This window comes from Ascaphus truei, unplaced genomic scaffold (genome assembly GCF_040206685.1).
Source record: "Ascaphus truei isolate aAscTru1 unplaced genomic scaffold, aAscTru1.hap1 HAP1_SCAFFOLD_842, whole genome shotgun sequence".
Classification (NCBI taxonomy): Eukaryota; Metazoa; Chordata; class Amphibia; order Anura; family Ascaphidae; genus Ascaphus; species Ascaphus truei.
The window spans coordinates 149,155-157,500 of record NW_027457180.1 but is presented as its reverse complement, the minus strand read 5'-3'; the positions used below and the strand labels follow the sequence as shown (position 1 = coordinate 157,500).

General features: G+C 44.7%; 1 pseudogene; it reads left to right on the top strand.

Annotated features, from left to right (window-relative positions):
• Positions 1-8,346, top strand: part of LOC142486401 (importin-8-like) — a 109,473-nt pseudogene that overhangs the window by 1,443 nt on the left and 99,684 nt on the right.

Sequence of the window (8,346 nt, the reverse complement as noted above, 5' to 3'; positions counted from 1 at the left end):
ACACACACACACACAGTGTCCCCCCCCCACACACACAGTGTCAAACACACACACACACACAGTGAGACAAACACACACACAGTGACACACATACACACACAGTGAGACACACACACACGTCACCTCTCCTTCTGGCCGCCGCCATCTTAGTTACTCCGCGAGGGAGGAAGGGGGTCCTTCCGGGTGCCGCCATCTTAGGCGCCGCATGGCAGCTGCAGGCTGCCTGCCCACTGCCTGTTGGAGCACCGGGGGTAGGTGAGCGGAGCACCGGGGGGGAGGTGAGCGGAGCACCGGGGGGGAGGTGAGCAGAGCACCGGGGGGGAGCTGAGCGGAGCACCGGGGGGGAGCTGAGCGGAGCACCGGGGGGGAGCTGAGCGGAGCACCGGGGGGGGAGCTGAGCGGAGCACCGGGGGGGGAGCTGAGCGGAGCACAGGGGGGGGAGCTGAGCGGAGCACAGGGGGGGAAAGCTGAGCGGAGCACCGGGGGGGAGCTGAGCGGAGCACCGGGGGGGAGCTGAGCGGAGCACCGGGGGGGGAGCTGAGCGGAGCACCGGGGGGGGGGAGCTGAGTGGAGCACCGGGGAGGGGGGGAGGTGAGTGTGATGGTTTGGGGGGAGAGGACAGAGAGAGAGAGGGGTGTGTGTGTGTGTGTGTGTGTGTGTGTCCTTTGGCCCGTCACTCCGCCTCAGGCCAATGAGAGGTGTGCGGGGGAGGGTGGGCCAAGGGACCAATGAGATTTCCCCTAGGGACAGAGACCATGCAGACATCCAGACAGGCATACAGTGCTTTCACAAATCTAGTATAAGATTATAAGGCAGCAAGATATTGTGTAAGGTAGTAACAGAAGGTGAGAGACAATAATGCAATGTGGCAATCTATGAACACTCTCCAGTTGTAATCCAGGGGGAGCATGAAGGGAAAAGAACATAAAACAAGAAAAACAATCTAAGTGCAGACAATAAAATTCAAGTGATATAAATTCTGCGTTCTTTCTTGGCTCATATGTGATGTCTACTTACAAGATGTAAGTCAAAATCAAGCGGTTTTGACACTCAATGGTCTCTGCTGTGCAGGTATTCCCACCAGGTGATAGGGTCTCCAGCTCTCAGCTCCGCAGCAAAGTGTATGTAAAAGAAATACAAACCATAGTGCAGACCAGTATAATGTAAAAAAACTAGACTTTATGGGGTTTAAAAAATGAACACTTACAATAAAAACAAGTATTTCAGGCATGTACCACAATCATTGTGATCAAAGAGAGAAGATTTTTTGGTTTACACTTCAGGCTCACCCGCCTCCTCCGGTGTGACTTGGTGTGGACCACCACTCTCAGGTACTTTGTACCTCCAGCGGTGGGCGCATTGATCCAGGTCTCTCTCCCCTCGTGGGTTCCCTCTTCTGTGGGTCAATCACCTTCCCATAACAGCTGCCCGCAGGCACTGTGGAGTTCTCCACTGGGATACAGCCTCTCGGATGGATGTTTCAGCTTCACTCGCACACCGATGCGTCACTTCCGCTCCGTCCCGATACGTCACTTCCGGTCGCGGTTCTGTGAGTATCTGTCAGTAAATTTCTCCTCTCTTCTCTCTCCTCTCTGGGCGGCTACCACTCTACGCGTTTCGCCAAAAAAGGGTGTGCGGCTTCCTCAGGAGTGTACCGCCCCCTACTCTAAGGTGACATTATATACCTTCCTTAATTGGAATTTGATCTGGAACACTTGTGCATAAAAAACTGGTCTGCACTTATTACCATCTGTGCCTTTGTATGCATGAAGGAGCGATTCCAAATAGGGGAAAAAACCTCTGACTCATGACAGGATTAACCTGTTATTTTCTGGAACCGCAATATGAGGTGATAAAACGGATAATACTCATAGCTTTTTTTATGGGTAATCTGATCGTCAGGAGGGTGATTCTATGGAATCTAAATTTTGTCCAAAAAAATTGGAAACAGTGTAATATAATAGGGATTAACTGTGGTAATATAGGGTTGAATCAGAATATTTTCATGCTGTATATGATTACATTAGCATATTTCTATCTAGCAGGGAAGGGGTTAAATTGTGTCTTATCATTGTTTCCATAATAGGGGAGATGTTACTTATTCTCACAAGTGGGCTTAGATTAGGGGGCGGTACACTCCTGAGGAAGCCACACACCCTTTTTTGGCGAAACGCGTAGAGTGGTAGCCGCCCAGAGAGGAGAGAGAAGAGAGGAGAAATTTACTGACAGATACTCACAGAACCGCGACCGGAAGTGACGTATCGGGACGGAGCGGAAGTGACGCATCGGTGTGCGAGTGAAGCTGAAACATCCATCCGAGAGGCTGTATCCCAGTGGAGAACTCCACAGTGCCTGCGGGCAGCTGTTATGGGAAGGTGATTGACCCACAGAAGAGGGAACCCACGAGGGGAGAGAGACCTGGATCAATGCGCCCACCGCTGGAGGTACAAAGTCCCTGAGAGTGGTGGTCCACACCAAGTCACACCGGAGGAGGCGGGTGAGCCTGAAGTGTAAACCAAAAAATCTTCTCTCTTTGATCACAATGATTGTGGTACATGCCTGAAATACTTGTTTTTATTGTAAGTGTTCATTTTTTAAACCCCATAAAGTCTAGTTTTTTTTACATTATACTGGTCTGCACTATGGTTTGTATTTCTTTTACATACACTTTGCTGCGGAGCTGAGAGCTGGAGACCCTATCACCTGGTGGGAATACCTGCACAGCAGAGACCATCGAGTGTCAAAACCGCTTGATTTTGACTTACATCTTGTAAGTAGACATCACATATGAGCCAAGAAAGAACGCAGAATTTATATCACTTGAATTTTATTGTCTGCACTTAGATTGTTTTTCTTGTTTTATGTTCTTTTCCCTTCATGCTCCCCCTGGATTACAACTGGAGAGTGACGATTTGTGGGACTAGCGAAACCAGTCCCCACCAGCTGGGTTTGAGCAGGGGGTTTGAACCTTTCAATAATATTATCACCTTATTTGAACACAATATCACTGTTTAACAATTAATTGATTTGGTCAAAATATTCACTGTATATTATTAGTGTACACTAATAGAGTTAGCGCCGTTTTCTTTCACCTTCACGTAGCACAAATCTATGAACACTGACAGAGAAAAGAGTCTGTAAACATGAGCTTATGAAGTCAATTCTAGGAGAGAGTGAGCGCACAAGGTATAGTGGGGGAGAGACTGGCTGGGCAGGGTGTAATGTTGGGCGAGGGGCTAGCAACATATAATGCTAGGAGACTGACCAGATTGGTTCTTAAGCTGGTCTCCATGAGCAGTATGGGGCCAGCTTGGCTCTGCTTGTGTCAGTATGGGGGCAGGAGGATGTTGGATAGGCTTCCCTTAAGAATTGAACTTTCACGGCACCTTTTACATGTGTGTAAGGGATGTTGCAGGATGGATTTGACCTGGCTTTCAAGGGCAAGTTACGAGAAAGGTGCAGAGGCAAATATGTAGAGTAGAATACATTATTAATAATCATAGTAATAGCATGTTCTTGTATAGTGCTACTAGTTTTACGTAGCCTTTTAGAGACATTTTGCAGGCACAGGTCCCTGCCCCATGGAGCTTACACTCTATGTTTTTGGTGCCTGAGGCACAGGGAGATTAAGTGACTTGCCCAGGGTCACAAGGAGCTGACACTGGGAATTGAACCAGGTTCCCCTGCTTAAAACTCAGTGCCAGTCAGGGTCTTTACTCACTGAGCCACTCCTACATTGGCATATACTCTGTGGCTAAACTACTGCTGCCTTTAGAAATGTTAACCCTTTAGTTACAGCAGACGTCTATAACATATGGTACTGTATGGGATCGAAAAACACGTTTATGTTGGGTATAGTCAATGCAATGCATATTGGAGTCCAGTAAAAACATTCTCTGCAATGCATGTCGTTTTGGAATCATAATGTGATATTGAAGTGATTTCAATCTTGGAATTCTGGGAAAAATAACTGGATATTTTAGCATCCATCACATCACCTACTTACTGCCTGTCCCGTCCATCACGGACATCACCATTATTCCAAACACTCAGGAATATCTCATACTTTACAGCAGGAGTGTCCAACTGCAGTCCTCAATGGTCACCAACTGATCAGGAATTAAGGATATCCCTGCTTCAGCACAGGTGGCTCAGTCAACAACTGAGCCACTGGTTGAGCCCACCTGTGCTGAAACGGATATCCTTAAATGCTGACCTGTAGGTGGCCCTAGAGGACCTGAGTTGGCTATCCCTGCTGCTTTACAGCAAGGGTTTATATTTGGTTCATCAGCTGCTATTTTAGGAGTCTTAGTGCTTGTTTTATCCATCTTGTGCATCTTAATCTTCTAAGGCAAATATGTGAAAGCTCTTGATGCAAAATCTAAATGTGTGATAAGCCGCATTATGCCTCAGTTTAATTTACCTCCTGGTTATCCAATTACGCTGCAGTGATATTAGTCTTCACATCTTGACACCAGTGTGACACTGTGTCTTTCTTTCAAGGCTGACATATTTGTCAAGGTTCTTCAGAGTGAGGAGTATGAAGAGGTGGAGGATAAGACAGTGAAGGCCATGGGCATCCTGCACACAATCGATATTGTCCTGACCGTGGTGGAGGATTACAATGAGGTGAGTGCACTCTGCTACTGCCTTTAACTGCTCTCTGCTGAGTGATCCCGCATAGCACCTTCTCTTTTCTTCCACTGTCTGTTGTGTTTGTTTGTGCCTGGAAATTATTCTTTACTGGGACACCTTTTATTTTCGGTATTGTAGCCTCTTTTGTTTTTTTTCAGGTAAAACAGCAGTTGGAGGAAATATGTTTACAGATCATTGGCCTTGTTTTGCAGAAACACATCATAGGTATCTTTCAAATATTCATGTTTTAAATAACAGGACTCATGAGCCTGGCTGGCCTTTATGCACAAACCCAGGTTTTGTTTGGTTTCCAAACATTGGTTTACTACACATACAGTACACTGCATATAATATTTTTTTGTGTTATAGATCATGCAGGGGTGGCAATTTTTTGGGGTTGGAGGGCCACTTGACAAGCTTGGGTAAACGTTGCCGGCTGCAAACATAATGTAGAATCTACACAAAGTCTGGGGTTCGCAAAGTTTATCATAGCTCCCCTTCTCGCAACCGGCATCTCACCTACCCACCTCACTCTCTCACTCACTTTCCCTCTTCTCTTTTAATAATCACTCTTCTTTTTTTTAATCTTCCCTATTCACTCCTCACTCTGATCCCCTTGCTCCTTTCTCCTCCTCCCCTTCCTCCTCCTTGCTCCCCTTGCTCCTCCTCACTCACCCTCTTTATCCCTCACTGTCCTTCAATCTCCCTCCTCTCCCCAACTTCCCTTCCCCCTCTCCTCCGGTCTCTACATGGGGTGCGGGCAACGGAGGCAGCAGCAGATGCTCTGCGTGCGTAGGTGACGGCACTGTGGCTGGATGTCCACCCATACAGTGATTTATGGAAGTTGGGCCCGACTTTCAGTCCATCCTAACTTCCATTTTAGGACCACCTGGGTGGGCTCCAGCCATGCTACTGTCTCAGCTGCCGAGCTGCTGCTGCTGCCACTGACGCTGCCTCAGTCGCCTGCACCATAGGCAATCATCCGACCTGCAGGCCTCACTTTGCCCACCCCGGCTCTAGAGGAAGAGAAATCTTTTCCATCACTCTCCACGGCAAGCAAATTCTGCATCATCCCTGCTGTTACAATAAAGAATATATTTTCAGCAGGTTACATTTCTTCAGCCTTGGTTGGTAATTCCATAGAGCAAGAATCTCCCCTGTAAGTTTTTTTTTGTATTGTTTGATATAGGTGTATATTTTTTTAAAAAAAATAGGAGATGGGGCACACGGATTTCAAAAATAATGAAAATTTATTAAAGCATACATTTATTAAAGCACATGCTTGAATACATTTTCATTATTTTTTAAATCCGTGTGCCCCATCTCCTATTTTTCTTATTTTCATAAGTAAACAGTTCAAATTTGATTAGTATTTCCTCTTACGGCTGACCTTACAGCAATCTGACTCGGCTCAACTACTTTTAGGTTTTCTTAGTTTAGAATCTGTAGTTTAGTTCTGATATATCCTTTTTAACGAATGTGTTCTAAGAATATCGTAGCTTGAGTATGGTATATTCTTCCTGGAGATTTAGAATGGTCAAAATCAGTGTCTGCTTCCCCTATCCATACACCGGTAATGCCATTCTATAGATCACCACTACTCTAAGTTTTCTTTTGGGGATATCTCCTTCCAAACTGGAAATGACTTGGATCAATGTCTTGTATATAATGTATAACCCTGTTCACTTAATGTAACTATGTACAGTATTTGTAACCATGTATTTCACATCATAACTCTGTGCCTAGGACATACTTGAAAACAAGAGGTAACGCTCAGTGTATTACTTCCTGGTAAAACATTTTATAAATAAATAAATCCAGTAACCACCAACCTTTTTCCTTCTGACTATCTCTCTCCCACGGCAAATGAAATTCCAGTGCTTACCTAGGCTAATTTTTAGATCAGCGTATGCCATATACACAGAGATCTTTTCTTGGTACAGTACGCTAAAGTATATTGGATTCTGCCTTTGAATTTTCTATGACCTTATTGCCAGGTATGCAGGGAATTATGGTTGACAAGTTCCTGACCCACCATTTAGTTTACCAAAATCAATCCTTACGTTCTCCTTTACTCGCTGTTGCACACTTCCCACCCAACCTCTCTCTAATTTTTCAAACACCTTGGATATGGACTTGCCCTATTCTGAAGTGTATGACACTGCACGCTTTAATCACCTCTCTCCAGAGCAAACTCTGAGTAGAGTTATGCATGCCTAATATTTATACAGTACTAGTATCCGTAATTCTAATTTATCGCTCCTCTTTCTATGCCACTAGGAATTAAAGGGAAAAAAGCCCAGGTTTTATTAGAGTATAGTGAATGACAGTTTAAGGACAAGTAACAAAGACTTTGAATTATTTCAATCGTTTTCAATTCTCTTACAAAAAAACAGTCGTCTTCAACGGATCGTCTTCTTTTAAAAAAAAATATTTTTATAGGTGATCATCATAAGAACCACAGAATCCATATTTAGAGACCAAGAAATGTTACGTCCATCACATTGCTTTCAACTGCTGAGTCAGTCAGAAAGCGCCCATGGAATCAGTTTGTTCTGCAGCAGAAAGAAGGGATCTATTGATCTGTAGATTCTGTCCACAGGGTGACACAGATGGAACCTATGACCCATGAAAGCAGTCTCTGCAATGTGACACACTGACATAAACAGGCGGGGCTTCCTATTGACTTCTATAGCTAGGATTTGGTGAGATTAAAGTGTTAATTGGTTCTATCTTTGTGAATTCCTTTTACTGTATTTCTTGCAGAGTTTTATGAGGAGATCCTGTCTTTGGCATACAGTCTGACCAACCAGACCATCTCCTCTCAGATGTGGCAGCTTCTAGGCATCTTGTTTAAAGTCTTTCAGAGGGATTGCTATGAATACTTTACAGGTTCGAGATAATTCAGGTTTCGTTTATTTGCCCTTGTCTAGCTGATCAATTTTTTTTCTAAACTGTTTATTTGCAAGATTTCGGGCTTACAGAAGAGAAGGGTAATGGGACCCAACATAAATTATAGTAGTAAGATATTTATACAAAAAGACCAAGGGGAGGGTAAACGGGAAGGAAAAAGGGATAAAAACAAATCGGTCCAAGTAAGGCAGCGGCTTGTAGTATAAGTAAAAAGTGCCTCCTCGGGGCCTGATGAAGCTGCACATCGTGGTGTTTGTATGCGTGACCTACGGAATACTTGGCAGCAGAGACCCGTCCACCTTAAAGAGAGGAGTCACTTTTTTTACTTTTACTACAAGCTGGCAGGCTTCTGAGTCCTAATTTGGACCTAATTTGTCTGATATAAAGTCCGCATTGATGCTCGGGAGGACACTTCTTTCCCTGAGAGATGGTTAGAGTTGTTTCAAAATGGTGATGCTAAGAGACTCGCAAGTATTCTCAAATTTGAATTGTTTGCCTACCGCGCTGTCCCTTGCACTGAGACTTGCCTCTCTGAACCCCTAAATTACAATCGGGATGTAAAGACTTACTTTATGTGACTGTTTTCTTGTTTGGAATCATTCATCTTTTTAGTTTTCCTTCACGCATATCTGCAATCCACAATATTCTGGGTCAGTTTGAGTGACGTTATCCAGGCCAATTTCAATTTGCTATTCCCTACGAGGATGGCTGATGCATTTCCTTCCAAGGATCTGAGTCTTTATTCTGGTGGCCGTGCTGATATTACTTTCTTCTCTCTGGTTTATCGTCTTGCATGCA